Source organism: Carassius auratus, chromosome 48 (genome assembly GCF_003368295.1).
Source record: "Carassius auratus strain Wakin chromosome 48, ASM336829v1, whole genome shotgun sequence".
Classification (NCBI taxonomy): Eukaryota; Metazoa; Chordata; class Actinopteri; order Cypriniformes; family Cyprinidae; genus Carassius; species Carassius auratus.
In genome coordinates this window covers 9,620,078-9,637,122 of record NC_039290.1, presented here as the reverse complement: position 1 = coordinate 9,637,122, position 17,045 = coordinate 9,620,078, and the positions used below count along the sequence as shown (strand labels likewise).

General features: G+C 35.2%; 2 long non-coding RNA genes across 2 annotated transcripts; both read left to right on the top strand.

The window, feature by feature from the left end:
• Positions 1-1,743: 1,743 nt before the first annotated feature.
• LOC113065377 (uncharacterized) lies at positions 1,744-2,345 on the top strand. The gene is made up of 3 exons (XR_003279001.1): positions 1,744-1,780; positions 1,880-1,930; positions 2,189-2,345. It is a non-coding gene; the product is annotated as an uncharacterized LOC113065377 (long non-coding RNA).
• Positions 2,346-3,439: 1,094 nt separating this feature from the next.
• LOC113065798 (uncharacterized) lies at positions 3,440-8,411 on the top strand. Its single transcript, XR_003279079.1, has 6 exons — positions 3,440-3,698; positions 3,902-3,969; positions 4,764-4,943; positions 5,022-5,158; positions 7,708-7,725; positions 8,232-8,411. It is a non-coding gene; the product is annotated as an uncharacterized LOC113065798 (long non-coding RNA).
• Positions 8,412-17,045: the final 8,634 nt, after the last annotated feature.

The window sequence follows — 17,045 nt, the reverse complement described above, 5'->3', positions numbered from 1 at the left end:
TCTGATCTTTTCCTGGAGACGACCGTGTACTTCTTTCGGGTTTAATGGCGGTTGAACTCTTAATCAATTCTTCTTCTATCCATTTATCCAGGCTTACCTAAAGTTAATACTGCCCCCTACCAGGGAGGATCGCTACTACAGCTGCACTTAACTCGTAGCTGGCTGAAGACTGTTACAGTATATTAAAATAGAATTTTGTTTTACTCTATAATAATATTTAACATTTCCCCCTGTATTTTTGATGAAATAAATGCAGTTTTGATGAGTATACTCTGGTAAAAAAAAAAATCATTCTGATCCAAAACTCTGTGTGTGCATAGGACTGATTTAGGGTAGAGTAAGAATATTTACTGTATTGCGCAAGTTAGTTCATACTTAGATATAATTTGATATGCAATATTACCTTTTCTTTTCATCATCATCTTTAAGAGTTCATGATCATTTCTGTTCAACTTTATTTCTCAGTTGAGAAATCCATCCACAATTCATAAAATACAACACATGCAACTGAGGTACAAGAAGTATTGACATCCAAAATTAATTGAAATCATTTAAAAATCAAATCGACAGGTTAAAAAAAAAAGCCTCAGGTCAAATATTAATTTATCACCAATGAACTGTTTGACAAAAACTTTGTGTTCCGATGTCCAGATCTGAATTAAAAAAAAATTACAAACAGGCTCCGAAGCGCCGAACTGAATCAACCGAGTCGCGAACAGGCTCCGAAGTTCGGATCTGAATCAACCGAGTCGCGAACAGGCTCCGAAGTGCCGATCTGAATCAACCGAGTCGCGAGCAGGCTCCGAAGTGCTGAACTGAATCAACAGAGTCGCGAACAGGCTCCAAACCCAGACAGCAAGCCAACATTGAATAAACATTGTTTTTCCATCTGAATCATCATTATGGTTGATATTGAAATTTCAATGCAAAATAAATGTTGAATCACCATTACCATATCGATGAAAACCTGATGTTATTAATGTTGATGGAAACAATATTGGGACAACATTGATCTATAGTTATCTTTATGATTGATTAAGCATTGATATTTGGTTACCGCGGGTGATCCCTGAATGTGTTGAAAAGTAATTGATGTATAGTGGACAGAGAAACTATGCGGTTGTTGAAAAGTCATCGAAATATAGTTGACCGGGAAATATGATTGAAAATGCATCGAAATATAGTTAACCGGGAAATATGATTGAAAATCCATCGATTTTTGGTTGACCGGGAGATCAACGGGTGGTATACCCAACGTACTGCACCAGACACAGCTCATTTCTGGACCCTTGGCACAAGCGTACAGGTAAGCTTGCTTAATATTCGATATGAATCCAGACAGCACAGGCACGCGGTGTGTTTTTATACAGTCTGTGGGCAGCTGAAGAGACTGGCTCATTTTCAAACAGTGTTACCGTTAACTTGTTTAGACAACGGTCACGGTAAATTAATGTTAAAGCCTTGCGTTTCCAGCAGTTTCTCGGATGGAAATGTAAAAGCGGTTTATTAAAGAGAAGTCCTCACTGCTTTATCGTCGTGTTTTTCACTCTTTTACAGGCTGCCAGAAAGAATCCGTCTCTATAATGAGTGATTATTGAATGAGGCTGTACATTATAAATGTAATGTTTTAACTCGAGATGTTTGTTTGTGTAAATGCTGTGTGTGCGGTGAGTTCTGCGCGAGCGGGGAGCAGAGTTGCCATGGAAACGGGGCGTCAACACAAAAACCGTTACTGGCAAGCAGTAATCTCCGTCTCTCGCTGGGGTTTACACTGTTTTAGGTAAGTTTAGTCGCTAAAATCATACAAATATGATATACAAATGTTCCTGACACGTTTCTTACTTGTTATTGACATATTTCAATAAAATTTATTTTATAGAAATGGTTTAGTGTCTTCGAAAAAGTCCGTTAGCGTCTTAACAGTTTTCAGGTAGGCTAACTTTGAGCTCTTGTTGATGAAACTCTGGGCTTTTCATCAAATCTTCGTGTGTGTATGAGATATTTTGATGGCTCTGAATGTTTTGCTGTTGATTTGTCAGTGTATTTTTTTTTTGGAAAAGGCTGATTTACTGAATCGATGACGTCACTTACACTGAGAGTGTAACGTTAATCGGCTGAAAACAAGTCCACATGAGTTTTGATATTTCATGATAAACAGATATTAATACAAATTATTCTGTGATTTCAGGATGACAGAAAGAAACTCTACAGAACAAAGTGAAACTCCCAAGATTTTTGAAAAGAAAATTGGTGAAAATATATTCTGAGAAAGGCATATTAATCTATTTCATGAGCTTCTTCAGTAGGGGTGTCACGATTTCGATTTTAAATCGAAATCGATCGAAATTAAGTCACAGTCTCGAACTTGCCACGCCCCCATGTTGTATGACGGCAAATCAATGACAAAAATAACCGAGCATTCAACTGATGCTGGCGCGCGCTATGGCTTCCGCGAGAGGAAAACTGAATCGGATGCGAAGAAACGGGAGCCCGCGAGCTCATTTCAAACTCTCGCGCGCGCGTGACATGTACTCTGCGCGCAATAAATGCCCTCGCGCGCGCATGCTCATTCCCCACATCCTCGCGCTCGATCATCTCACCTCTGCTCGCGCGAACAATTTTTGTCAGTCGTGGGGCGGGGCTTGCTGTTTTAGTTGTTATCTCAAATGTCATTGGTTATTCCCCTTTTCCTAAAGTCAGTATTCGACGCCTGATAGAAAATGATTAATAATTCACTTGACTTGAACCATGACTGACTTCATCAGTGGACCAGATACATGCGAGTAATAATTTCTTTTGCTTGTTTAATTTATTTTTGTCTTTAATGTAATTTAATGCATTGTTTATAGAGTAGATCTTTTGTAGATACTTGATTAACTGGAATTCTTCTGATTGCTAGTGATTGCAGTCTTGTAATAAGAGATACATATATTTTACAGACTGTAATGATGCACACACACCACACACACACACACACACACACACACACACACACACACACACACAGTACATACATATATATATATATATATATATATATATATATATATATATATATATATATATATATATATTATAAATAAATCTAAATGAATGACAGAAGTGTTTAACAAGTGTTTTATCTTTAATCTTTTAAATAGATACATCTTAATATTTGAAGGTTAGTTTAGTCATTTTTTATTGTTTTTGTTTGTTTTGTTATGAACTTGAATGTCATCTTTTGTGACTGCACTTACAAAAGAGAAACTGGATGGCAGTTTATTTTAAGTTTTCAATTGACTAAAGATATACGTTATTGTTACATTATGTTGTTAATAAAAGTTTTCAATTTGACAGTGTAATGTGGTACATTGCAAACAAAGGTCAGATATTATATTACATAAAAGTCTAGTTTGAAAAATGACAATCTGTGCTTTAAAGAGAGTAAATGTAAAAATCGAGAATCGAATCGAACCGTGACCTTAGAATCGAATCGAGGATTTGGAGAATTGTGACCCCCCTATTCTTCAGTTCACCTGTATTTCTAAGTCAGTAACTTATCTCCCTTCAGAAACGTGGCTGACGGGAGATACTGACTTAGAAATACAGGTGAACTCAAAAAGCTCATGAAATACTCATGAAAGAAGCTCATGAAATACATTAATATGCCTTTTTCAGAATATATTTCACCAATTTTAAGAAGTCCCTGACATCAAAACGTAAGTCACACTCAACCTAAAATTAAAAATATAGATTTCGTTATTTTAAGATTATATTATTAGTAGTAGAATTTGTATATCACATATGTTATTATTGTTGTTATATATTATTCTGTCTTTTATCTGCATTTTACCTCTGCTTTATCTTGTTTCCTTCTAATGAACCTGGAACTGCAGAGTAAATATTGTTGTCTCTGTGTCAGATGGCTTGTTTTGTTCCTGGATTCTTCAGTGATGATGAGCAGAGTCTGAGTGAACCTGCTGTCAGACAGTGAGTACCCTGAGTACCCTGGGGTTTCAGTCAGGGCCTTCAGTAAACAACTGAATCGAACAAAATCCTTAAGGGTTAATAGTTACTAGTTAATATATTATTAATCACTTATAAATCATTGAAATGTCAACATTGTACTATTATCTCAATAAACATTATAAATCATTTACAAAGCTTTCTGCACCCCTAATCTAAAGTGTAAACTACTCATCAGTTGTACTCATCGGCTTTCATTTGCTTGTGGATGTTTGCATCGCAAGTGATACAGCATTGTACTTGCACAACTATTTTACTTCATTTTAATACCGCGCAACATATTTTGCAAGTAATTTCATTGCCCTTTGTCGAAATTGGTCTTTTCGCTCGCTTCATTTGGCTTGCTCAGCTAAATATGTCTGTAGGCGTGTGGTTGCGTGTGTCAATGCGCCCAGTTAACACACACGCACGTGCCTCAGGTGTCTGTCGTTGCTAGGCATCCATCAGCTGGGATCTCTGTTACAACAAGGACATTTCAGTAAAGGATTTCCACCACTGAAAAACCCTTGCTGTAACTCTGGTACAGGATTTATTTTCGAAGAAAAGTAAAACAAACCCTGCAGTGTTTTTGTGCACCCCGTTTTTCAAAAACAATGGGGAATTTCACCCCGAAGGAAGCTGATTGAGTCGGTTCTAGTCACATGACCTGGTGTGCTTGCTTTTTTTTCTTGGTGGAAGCTGTGCATTTGTTTAGCTAACAAATATAAAAAATGTATTCAAAATGGTGTACAATTGTTTAATTATGTCATCCTGGTTAGGGTTGGGCCGATAGACGATTCCATCGCCGATGGCTGATAGACATCACGATGCTGCGCCGGCAAACAGCTTCATGAGCTCCAGTATCTCGTGCGTGCATCCGTTGTCATGCAACAGAGAAGTTGCGTCTATGGACAGTTGTGAACGCGCTGACAGCTGGTTGCCCAGGCTTTGGGTTAAAGGTAATACTGTTGTAAGTAGTGTTCATTTTCTTGTACAGACCAATAATTTCTCTTCATTAGATCTCAATGTGTCACCAGGAGCCACCGGTATTTGGTCCTGTTGTTTTTTTCTCAAAAACCAGCAGCCGCTGACTTGCATTTAAGAATCACCAGGGGCAACGGTTTCACCTAAAAACCTTTACTGTTCTACTGCAAAAACCTTGGATGACCTGAGGGTGAGTAAATTAACAGCAAATTTTCATTTTGGGGTGAACCATCCCTTTAAATGCAGAGTAAATTTCCCTACATGCTCAGTAAAAGTAATCAGCCAATACACTGGTGACGGGAATGACGACGCCCAAAGCAGCAGAACTGTACAAATGCTGGACATCCACACACCGCACCACAGTATTATCAACTAGAGATTGACCAATAGTGGATTTTACCAATACTGATAGCTAGGTTGGACCACACTGGCCAATATACCAAATTTATCAACCAATAGTTTTTAAAATGGATACTGAATGAAAACTAAAATAGAGCTTTTCTATTAAAAAAAAAAATCAGTAAAAGTACTGAACCATACTTTTTAAATGAATAAAAATGTAATATTAATATTAATTATTATATTGATCATTAAAGTTATTTCATAGATTACCAATGTTAAAAAAAAAACTTTAAAATGTAAAAAGAAACCTATTAGTAATAGTAATGAACACACTCTAACAAGGAACAATACTTCTGCAGCTTTCCTTAATGTTACAAATGGACCCTTATTGTTAAGTATTACAATTTAATTTCAACAGTCATGCTTAAAGGGATAGTTCACCCAGATAGCAAAATTATGTAATTAATAACTCACCCTCATGTTGTTTCAAACCCGTAAGACCTCCGTTCATCTTCAGACACAGTTTAAGATATTTTAGATTTAGTCCGAGAGCTCTCAGTCCCTCCATTGAAGCTGTGTGTACGGTCTACTGTCCATGTCCAGAAAGGTAAGAAAAACATCATCAAAGTAGTCCATGTGACATCAGAGGGTCAGTTAGAATTTTTTGAAGCATCGAAAATACATTTTGGTCCAAAAATAGCAAAAACAACGACTTTATTTAGCATTGTCTTCTCTTCCGTGTCTGTTGTGTGAGAGAGTTCAAAACAAAGCAGTCTGGATATCCGGTTCGCGAAAGAATCATTCAGTTCACCAAATCGAACTGAATCGTTTTAAACGGTTCGCGTCTCTAATACGCATTAATCCACAAATGACTTAAACTTTTTTTAATGTTGCTGACACTCCCTCTGAGTTCAAACAAACCAATATCCCGGAGTAATTCATTTACTCAAACAGTACACTGACTGAACTGCTGTGAAGAGAGAACTGAAGATGAACACCGAGCCGAGACAGATAAGAAGAATCGAGGAGCTGCTGATACTGCGCATGTGTGATTCAGCGTGAAGCAGACTGACACACAGAGTGCCTGAACCGAACTGATTCTTTTGGTGATTGATTCTGAACTGATTCTGTGCTAGTGTTATGAGCCCAGGTAAACCGAAGGCCATTACGTCAAGGGCAAAAGAACCGGTGAATCGTTTTCTTCAACTGGTTTATTGAATCGAACTGTCCGAAAGAACTACTGGTGATCCGAAAACCAATGCAACCGGTTCTTCACTCGTAAACGAGTCAGTCTATTGTTCGTTATCTGTCTCGGCTCTGTGTTCATCTTCAGTTCTCTCTTCATAGCAGTTCAGTCAGTGTACTGTTTGAGTTGGTTAACCGACTCATTGCTGCATTCACTGAAATTGATTTTCATTTTACCAATATGTCAAAATCTGCCAAAAGTACTTCGTGGTTGTCTTCTATGTTATAAAGTTAGCAAAAACTCAGAGTCCAGACTATTAGAGTCTTCCAGTCTTCATAATAGAAACATCTTGCGGCACGAATGTATCAATTCAAATAAAGATAACATCTCCAGTTATTTAGCTGAGCATCAATTGTACGTTAGTACAATAAGTTTAATTTAATAAGAGGCGATCTAGAGTTTAAATGTTTTATTTTTTATTATTTTTTTATCAAGTGATCAAAGTGTTTGTTGTCGCTGCGATCAGTGGCCCGGATGCTGTGTACAGTCTGCACTGTATAAGGTCTGCAATCGGACACGCGCTTCAATCCGTTGTGGAGACCAGACGGTCTATTCGTTCCGGTGAAATTACTAAACATAAATATACACAAACGTATCCCTGTCTGATATACAACAACTGATAAACATAATCAGTTTTGATAAATACATTAAAAAAAACAAAACATACAAGTGTGGTTTAAAACCCAAACACGGACCTCTGACACGCTAGGCAAAAGTTCTACCACTGAAACATTTGAGCTGACAAACAGATATATTTTAGCTTGATATTCACTATAGGAAGAAAGTGCAGCATAAAAAATAGCATATTTTAGCATTAAAATCTCTTACACATTTATGGTGATCTGAGAGGCCGGGGGAGTAATTCATTAGCTTTAATGAGAATTTTATATTTTATAGGCCTACATTAAAGTGTATTTTGTTTCTTATATTTTACATTTATTTCTTGAATGCAACTATAACATCAACTGTAGCTGAAAAGAATAAACCACTGTATATTTAATTTGTATATTATGTTGTTTATATTCTTTGTTTTTATATTTTTAATAACAGATTGGTTACCGGAGTACTTATGTATAAAGTACATAAAGTATGATTGTGAATTTTAATTGCTGTTTTTAACAGAGATTTTTGTCTTTTCTGTTCTTTTACAGATCACTATTGCACACCAAGTAAGCAACACAACATTTTTGATTTCATTTTATTTTATTTCTGCAAACAACTTGCATCACTTGCAATTGGTTTTCCATCCCAAAACCTCGTCAAAAACTGAATGAAATGGTTTTTGTCTATGATTATTTTGTCAAAACATCTTTTGTCTATGGTAACTCTAATCTACATTAACTATTTAATTAGTATCCAGTTATTTATATTAAATTTGTGGTGTTAACAACTACTTCTGAACTAATAAAATAATAAACATAATTTTTTTTTAATCAATTGGCCTCATACATTTTCCTTATGAAAGACGTCACTGCAAGCAAATCCTTTTTGCCTCCCTTTAATTCGAATACATCCATGAACAGGCAGTTTTGAAAAGTGCTTTGAATATAGGGGAAATATGATCTAGCCTACAACACTACTGCTCCTACTGCACTACTGAATTAGTTCAAGTATATGTTCTATTTAACTTAAATGCTATATTTTTTTTGCATTGTGATTTTATCTTCTGTTTTAGATGCTCTTACTCAGCAGATGGGGGACAGCTACCATCACCCAATTTTCACCCAAAAGTGGCTGCGCTATGCGCCAGACCGGGGCAGGAGGGACTGGACGACAACTTATGCAGGCATCAGATGACAGTGAAGTGTAAATAAAGAGTAGAGAGGCTAATAAACATTAATTTGATTTTAAATTGTGTGGTGTGTTCTGTGTTGTATTCAAGATTTAAAACGTTCCATTAATTTTTAACATCCTGGCTGTAGATAAAGCAGGCTATTTAATTTATGGCATTACATTTAAAATTAACATTTAAAAACGATTGAAATTCCATTGAAATCACGTTGATCCTTAGTTCAGTTGAAATTTCAACATTGTTTCAATATTCCTGATAATTGAAATACCATTGAAATTGCGTTGATCTATGGACAGAATTTCAACATTGTTTCAATATTAAATCAGGGTGCAAAGTGATGTTGAATCAACATCAGAGTTCGATGTTGATTCAATGACTTAACGTTGACAACGGAATGTTGATTCAGCATAGTTTCAATGACTGTTTGCTATCTGGGAAGTGCGGATCTGAATCAACAGATTCGCGAACAGGCTCCGAAGTGCCGATCTGAATCAAAACAATCAACAATACATCCTAAAAGAGTTCTATTTTCTTTTTTTTTTTGGAAAGAAAGAATACAATTTACTGACCCCAAACTTTTGAACTCTAGTGTTTATTGTTAGAAAAGACTTCTATTTTAAATAAATTATCTTCTTTTTAACTTTTCATTCATCAAAGAATCCTGAAAGAATATCACAGTTTCAGCAGCATAACTCTGATAATAAATCATCATATTAGAATGATTTCTGAAGATCATGTGACACTGAAGACTGGAGGAATGATGCTGAAAATCACAGAAATAGTATTAATGTATATTTAAATAGAAAATGTTGTTTTACTTCATAATAATATTTCACTTTTTTTCCCCATGTAGTTTTGATCAAATAAATAAAGTCAAGTCTGCTTTATTGTCAATTTCCACTTGTACAGTACATACATACAGAGAATCGAAATTGCGTTACACTTAGACCCCGGTGCACACAGATAACATTAACATTAAAGCCTAAAAATCTAGATCAAATATAAAATGTAGATACAACTATACAATAAGGGAATGTAAAAAAGGCATATAATAAAATTAAAAATAAAGTTAAATAAAGCAGCGCAAGGCAAATGACAGATAGAGTGCAAATTCAATGAAGTGAAGATCAGTGCAGATAAAAGATTTTTAGTGCAAAAAAACAAAACAAAAAAATAACACTTTTTAATAAATGCAGTTTTGATGAGTAAACTCCTGTAAAAATAAATAAATAAATCATTTTTTTTTCATCAGAATATATCATTCTGATCCCAAACTCTGACCGATGCGCGCGCGCGTGTGTGTGTGTAGCACTTACACACTAATCCCCACAATAATAAAGATGTTAAACACTCACCTGAAGAAACAATGTTGCATCATAATGAAAGGATGTGTAACGTACACTTTTCTGTAAACTGAGCCAAACATTTTTCACTGATTTAGGGTAGAGTAAGAATATTTACTGCATTGCGCAAGTTAGTTCATACTTAGATATAATTTGATATGCAATATTACCTTTTCTTTTCATCATCATCTTTAAGAGTTCATGATCATTTCTGTTCAACTTTATTTCTCAGTTGATAAATCCATCCACGATTCATAAAACACAACACAAGCAACTGAGGTACAAGAAGTATTGACATCCAAAAGTCATTGAAATCATTTAAAAATCAAATCGACAGATTAAAAGAAAGCCTCAGGTCACATATTCATTTATCACCAATGAACTGTTTGACAAAAACTTCCTGCTCCGATGTCCAGATCTGAATTGTAAAAAATTACAAACACGCTCCGAAGTGCCGAACTGAATCAACGGAGTCGCGAACAGGCTCTGAAGCGCCGAACTGAATCAAAACAATCAACAATACATCCTAAAAGAGTTCTATTTTTTTGAAAAAAAAAGAATAAATTTTACTGACCCCAAACTTTTGAACTCTAGTTTTTATTGCTAGAAAATACTTCTATTTTAAATAAATGCTCTTCTTTTTAACTTTTCATTCATCAAAGAATGCTGAAAGAAGTATCACAGTTCAGCAGCACAACTCTGATAATAAATCATCATATTAGAATGATTTCTGAAGATCATGTGACACTGAAGACTGGAGGAATGATGCTAAAAATCACAGAAATAAAATAGGTTTTAATGTATATTAAAGTAGAAAAATGATGTTTTGCTCTATAATAATATTTACCTTTTCCCCCTGTATTTTTTGATCAAATAAATGCAGGTTTGATGAGTATACTCCTGTAAAAAAAAAAAAAAACATAAAGAAATCATTCTGATCCCAAACTCTGTGTGTGTGTGTGTGTGTGCATAGCACTTACACACTAATCCCCACAATAATAAAGATGTTAAATACTCATCTGAGGAGGGAATAATGTTGCATCATAATGAAAGGATGTGTAACGTACACTTTTCTGTAAACTGAGCCAAACATTTTTTCACAGATTTAGGGTAGAGTAAGAATATTTACTGTATCGCGCAAGTTAGTTCATACTTAAATATAATATTATATGCAATATTACCTTTTCTTTTCATCATCATATTTAAGAGTTCATGATCATTTCTGTTCAACTTTATTTCCCAGTTGTTAAAACCATCCACAATTCATAAAACACAGCACAAGCAACTGAGGTACAAGAAGTATTGACATCCAAAAGTCTTGAAATCGTTTAAGAATCAAATCGACAGGTTAAAAAAAAGCCTCAGGTCAAATATTCATTTATCACAAATGAAATGTTTGACAAAAACTTCCTGCTCCGATGTCCAGATCTGAATTTTAAAAAATTACAAACAGGCTCCGAAGTCCCGAACTGAATCAACCGAGTCGCGAACACGCTCCGAAGCACCGATCTGAATCATCGGAGTCGCAAACAGGTTCCGAAGCACCGTTCTGAATCAACGGAGTCGCGAACAGGCTCCGTAGCGCCGATCTGAATCAACCGAGTCGCGAACAGGCTCCGAAGCGCCGAACTGAATCAACAGAGTCGCGAACAGGCTCCGAAGTGCGGATCTGAATCAACCGAGTTGCGAACAGGCTCCGAAGTGCGGATCTGAATCAACGGAGTCGCGAACAGGCTCCGAAGTGCCGATCTGAATCAAAACAATCAACAATACATCCTAAAAGAGTTCTATTTTCTTTTTTGAAAGAAAGAATAAATTTTACTGACCCCAAACTTTTGAACTCTAGTGTTTATTGTTAGAAAATACTTCTATTTTAAATAAATGCTCTTCTTTTTAACTTTTTATTCATCAAAGAATGCTGAAAGAAGTATCACAGTTCAGCAGCACAACTCTGATAATAAATCATCATATTAGAATGATTTCTGAAGTTCATGTGACACTGAAGACTGGAGGAATGATGCTAAAAATCACAGAAATAAAATAGATTTTAATGTATATTAAAATAGAAAAATGGTGTTTTACTCTATAATAATATTTACCTTTTCCCCCTGTATTTTTGATCAAATAAATGCAGTTTTGATGAGTATACTCCTGTAAAAAAAAAAAAAAAAAACATAAAAAAATCATTCTGATCCCAAACTCTGTGTGTGAGTGTGTGTGTGTGTGTGTGTGTGTGTGTGTGCATAGCACTTACATACTAATCCCCACAATAATAAAGATGTTAAATACTCATCTGAGGAGGGAATAATGTTGCATCATAATGAAAGGATGTGTAACGTACTTTTCTGTAAACTGAGCCAAACATTTTTTCACTGATTTAGGGTAGAGTAAGAATATTTACTGTATTGCGCAAGTTAGTTCATACTTAAATATAATTTTATATGCAATATTACCTTTTCTTTTCATCATCATCTTTAAGAGTTCATGATAATTTCTGTTCAACTTTATTTCCCAGTTGATAAATCCATCCACGATTCATAAAACACAACACAAGCAACTGAGGTACAAGAAGTATTGACATCCAAAAGTCATTGAAAACATTTAAGAATCAAATCGACAGGTTAAAAAAAAGCCTCAGGTCAAATATTCATTTATTACCAGTGAAATGTTTGACAAAAACTTCCTGCTCCGATGTCCAGATCTGAATTTAAAAAAATTACAAACAGGCTCCGAAGCGCCGATCTGAATCAACCGAGTCTCGAACAGGCTCCGAAGTGGCGATCTGAATCAAAACAATCAACAATACATCCTAAAAGAGTTCTATTTTTTTTTTTGAAAGAAAGAATACATTTTACTGACCCCAAACTTTTGAACTCTGTTTATTGTTAGAAAAGACTTATATTTTAAATAAATGATCTTCTTTTAAACTTTTCATTAATAAAAGAATGCTGAAAGAAGTATCACAGTTCAGCAGCACAACTCTGATAATAAATCATCATATTAGAATGATTTCTGAAGATCATGTGACACTGAAGACTGGAGGAATGATGCTAAAAATCACAGAAATAAAATAGATTTTAATGTATATTAAAATAGAAAAATGTTGTTTTACTCTATAATAATATTTACCTTTTCCCCCTGAATTTTTGATCAAATAAATGCAGTTTTGATGAGTATACACCTGTAAAAAAATAAATAAATAAACATAATTCTGATCCCAAACTGTGTGTGTGTGTGTGTGTGTGTGCATAGCACTTACATACTAATCCCCACAATAATAAAGATGTTAAATACTCATCTGAGGAGGAAATAATGTTGCATCATAATGAAAGGATGTGTATCGTACACTTTTCTGTAAACTGAGCCAAACATTTTTTCACAGATTTAGGGTAGAGTAAGAATATTTACTGTATCGCGCAAGTTAGTTCATACTTAAATATAATATTATATGCAATATTACCTTTTCTTTTCATCATCATATTTAAGAGTTCATGATCATTTCTGTTCAACTTTATTTCCCAGTTGTTAAAACCATCCACGATTCATAAAACACAGCACAAGCAACTGAGGTACAAGAAGTATTGACATCCAAAAGTCTTGAAATCGTTTAAGAATCAAATCGACAGGTTAAAAAAAAGCCTCAGGTCAAATATTCATTTATCACAAATGAAATGTTTGACAAAAACTTCCTGCTCCGATGTCCAGATCTGAATTTTAAAAAATTACAAACAGGCTCCGAAGTCCCGAACTGAATCAACCGAGTCGCGAACACGCTCCGAAGCACCGATCTGAATCATCGGAGTCGCAAACAGACTCTGAAGCGCCGAACTGAATCAACGGAGTCGCGAACAGGCTCCGAAGTGCCGAACTGAATCAACGGAGTCGCGAACAGGCTCCGAAGCGCCGATCTGAATCAACCGAGTCGCGAACAGGCTCTGAAGCGCCGAACTGAATCAAAACAATCAACAATACATCCTAAAAGAGTTCTATTTTTTTGAAAAAAAAAGAATAAATTTTACTGACCCCAAACTTTTGAACTCTAGTTTTTATTGCTAGAAAATACTTCTATTTTAAATAAATGCTCTTCTTTTTAACTTTTCATTCATCAAAGAATGCTGAAAGAAGTATCACAGTTCAGCAGCACAACTCTGATAATAAATCATCATATTAGAATGATTTCTGAAGATCATGTGACACTGAAGACTGGAGGAATGATGCTAAAAATCACAGAAATAAAATAGGTTTTAATGTATATTAAAGTAGAAAAATGATGTTTTGCTCTATAATAATATTTACCTTTTCCCCCTGTATTTTTTGATCAAATAAATGCAGGTTTGATGAGTATACTCCTGTAAAAAAAAAAAAAAACATAAAGAAATCATTCTGATCCCAAACTCTGTGTGTGTGTGTGTGTGTGCATAGCACTTACATACTAATCCCCACAATAATAAAGATGTTAAATACTCATCTGAGGAGGGAATAATGTTGCATCATAATGAAAGGATGTGTAACGTACACTTTTCTGTAAACTGAGCCAAACATTTTTTCACAGATTTAGGGTAGAGTAAGAATATTTACTGTATCGCGCAAGTTAGTTCATACTTAAATATAATATTATATGCAATATTACCTTTTCTTTTCATCATCATATTTAAGAGTTCATGATCATTTCTGTTCAACTTTATTTCCCAGTTGTTAAAACCATCCACAATTCATAAAACACAGCACAAGCAACTGAGGTACAAGAAGTATTGACATCCAAAAGTCTTGAAATCGTTTAAGAATCAAATCGACAGGTTAAAAAAAAGCCTCAGGTCAAATATTCATTTATCACAAATGAAATGTTTGACAAAAACTTCCTGCTCCGATGTCCAGATCTGAATTTTAAAAAATTACAAACAGGCTCCGAAGTCCCGAACTGAATCAACCGAGTCGCGAACACGCTCCGAAGCACCGATCTGAATCATCGGAGTCGCAAACAGGTTCCGAAGCACCGTTCTGAATCAACCGAGTCGCGAACAGGCGCCGAAGCGCCGAACTGAATCAACGGAGTCGCGAACAGGCTCCGTAGCGCCGATCTGAATCAACCGAGTCGTGAACAGGCTCCGAAGCGCCGAACTGAATAAACAGAGTCGCGAACAGGCTCCGAAGTGCGGCTCTGAATCAACCGAGTCGCGAACAGGCTCCGAAGTGCGGATCTGAATCAACCGAGTTGCGAACAGGCTCCGAAGTGCGGATCTGAATCAACGGAGTCGCGAACAGGCTCCGAAGTGCCGATCTGAATCAAAACAATCAACAATACATCCTAAAAGAGTTCTATTTTCTTTTTTGAAAGAAAGAATAAATTTTACTGACCCCAAACTTTTGAACTCTAGTGTTTATTGTTAGAAAATACTTCTATTTTAAATAAATGCTCTTCTTTTTAACTTTTTATTCATCAAAGAATGCTGAAAGAAGTATCACAGTTCAGCAGCACAACTCTGATAATAAATCATCATATTAGAATGATTTCTGAAGATGATGTGACACTGAAGACTGGAGGAATGATGCTAAAAATCACAGAAATAAAATAGATTTTAATGTATATTAAAATAGAAAAATGGTGTTTTACTCTATAATAATATTTACCTTTTCCCCCTGTATTTTTGATCAAATAAATGCAGTTTTGATGAGTATACTCCTGTAAAAAAATAAAAAAATAAAAAAAACATAAAAAAATCATTCTGATCCCAAACTCTGTGTGTTTGTGTGTGTGTGTGTGTGTGTGTGCATAGCACTTACATACTAATCCCCACAATTATAAAGATGTTAAATACTCATCTGAGGAGGAAATAATGTTGCATCATAATGAAAGGATGTGTAACGTACAATTTTCTGTAAACTGAGCCAAACATTTTTTCACTGATTTAGGGTAGAGTAAGAATATTTACTGTATTGCGCAAGTTAGTTCATACTTAAATATAATTTTGTATGCAATATTACCTTTTCTTTTCATCATCATCTTTAAGAGTTCATGATCATTTCTGTTCAACTTTATTTCCCAGTTGTTAAATCCATCCACGATTCATAAAACACAACACAAGCAACTGAGGTACAAGAAGTATTGACATCCAAAAGTCATTGAAAACATTTAAGAATCAAATCGACAGGTTAAAAAAAAGCCTCAGGTCAAATATTCATTTATTACCAGTGAAATGTTTGACAAAAACTTCCTGCTCCGATGTCCAGATCTGAATTTTAAAAAATTACAAACAGGCTCCAAAGTCCCGATCTGAATCAACCGAGTCGCGAACAGGCTCCGAAATGTCGAACTGAATCAACCGAGTCGCGAACAGGCTCCGAAGTGCCGGAATCAACCGAGTCGCGAACAGGCTCCGAAGTGCCGAATTGAATCAATGAAGTCGCGAACACGGTCCGTAAGTGCCGAACTGAATCAACAGAGTCGCGAACAGGCTCCGAAGTGCACAACTGAATCAACAGAGTCGCGAAAACGCTCCGAAGCGCCGATCTGAATCAACTGAGTCGCGATTAGGCTCCGAAGCGCTGATCTGAATCAACCGAGTGGCGAACAGGCTCCGAAGTGGCGATCTGAATCAAAACAATCAACAATACATCCTAAAAGAGTTCTATTTTCTTTTTTGAAAGAAAGAATAAATTTTACTGACCCCAAACTTTTGAACTCTAGTGTTTATTGTTAGAAAATACTTCTATTTTAAATAAATGCTCTACTTTTTAACTTTTTATTCATCAAAGAATGCTGAAAGAAGTATCACAGTTCAGCAGCACAACTCTGATAATAAATCATCATATTAGAATGATTTCTGAAGATCATGTGACACTGAAGACTGGAGGAATGATGCTGAAAATCACAGAAATAAAATAGATTTTAATGTATATTAAAATAGAAAAATCTTGTTTTACTCTATAATAATATCTAACTTTCCCCCTGTATTTTTGATCAAATAAATGCAGTTTTGATGAGTATACTCCTGTAAAAAAAAAAAAAAAAACATAAAAAAATCATTCTGATCCCAAACTCTGTGTGTGAGTGTGTGTGTGTGTGTGTGTGTGTGTGTGTGTGTGTGCATAGCACTTACATACTAATCCCCACAATAATAAAGATGTTAAATACTCATCTGAGGAGGGAATAATGTTGCATCATAATGAAAGGATGTGTAACGTACTTTTCTGTAAACTGAGCCAAACATTTTTTCACTGATTTAGGGTAGAGTAAGAATATTTACTGTATTGCGCAAGTTAGTTCATACTTAAATATAATTTTATATGCAATATTACCTTTTCTTTTCATCATCATCTTTAAGAGTTCATGATCATTTCTGTTCAACTTTATTTC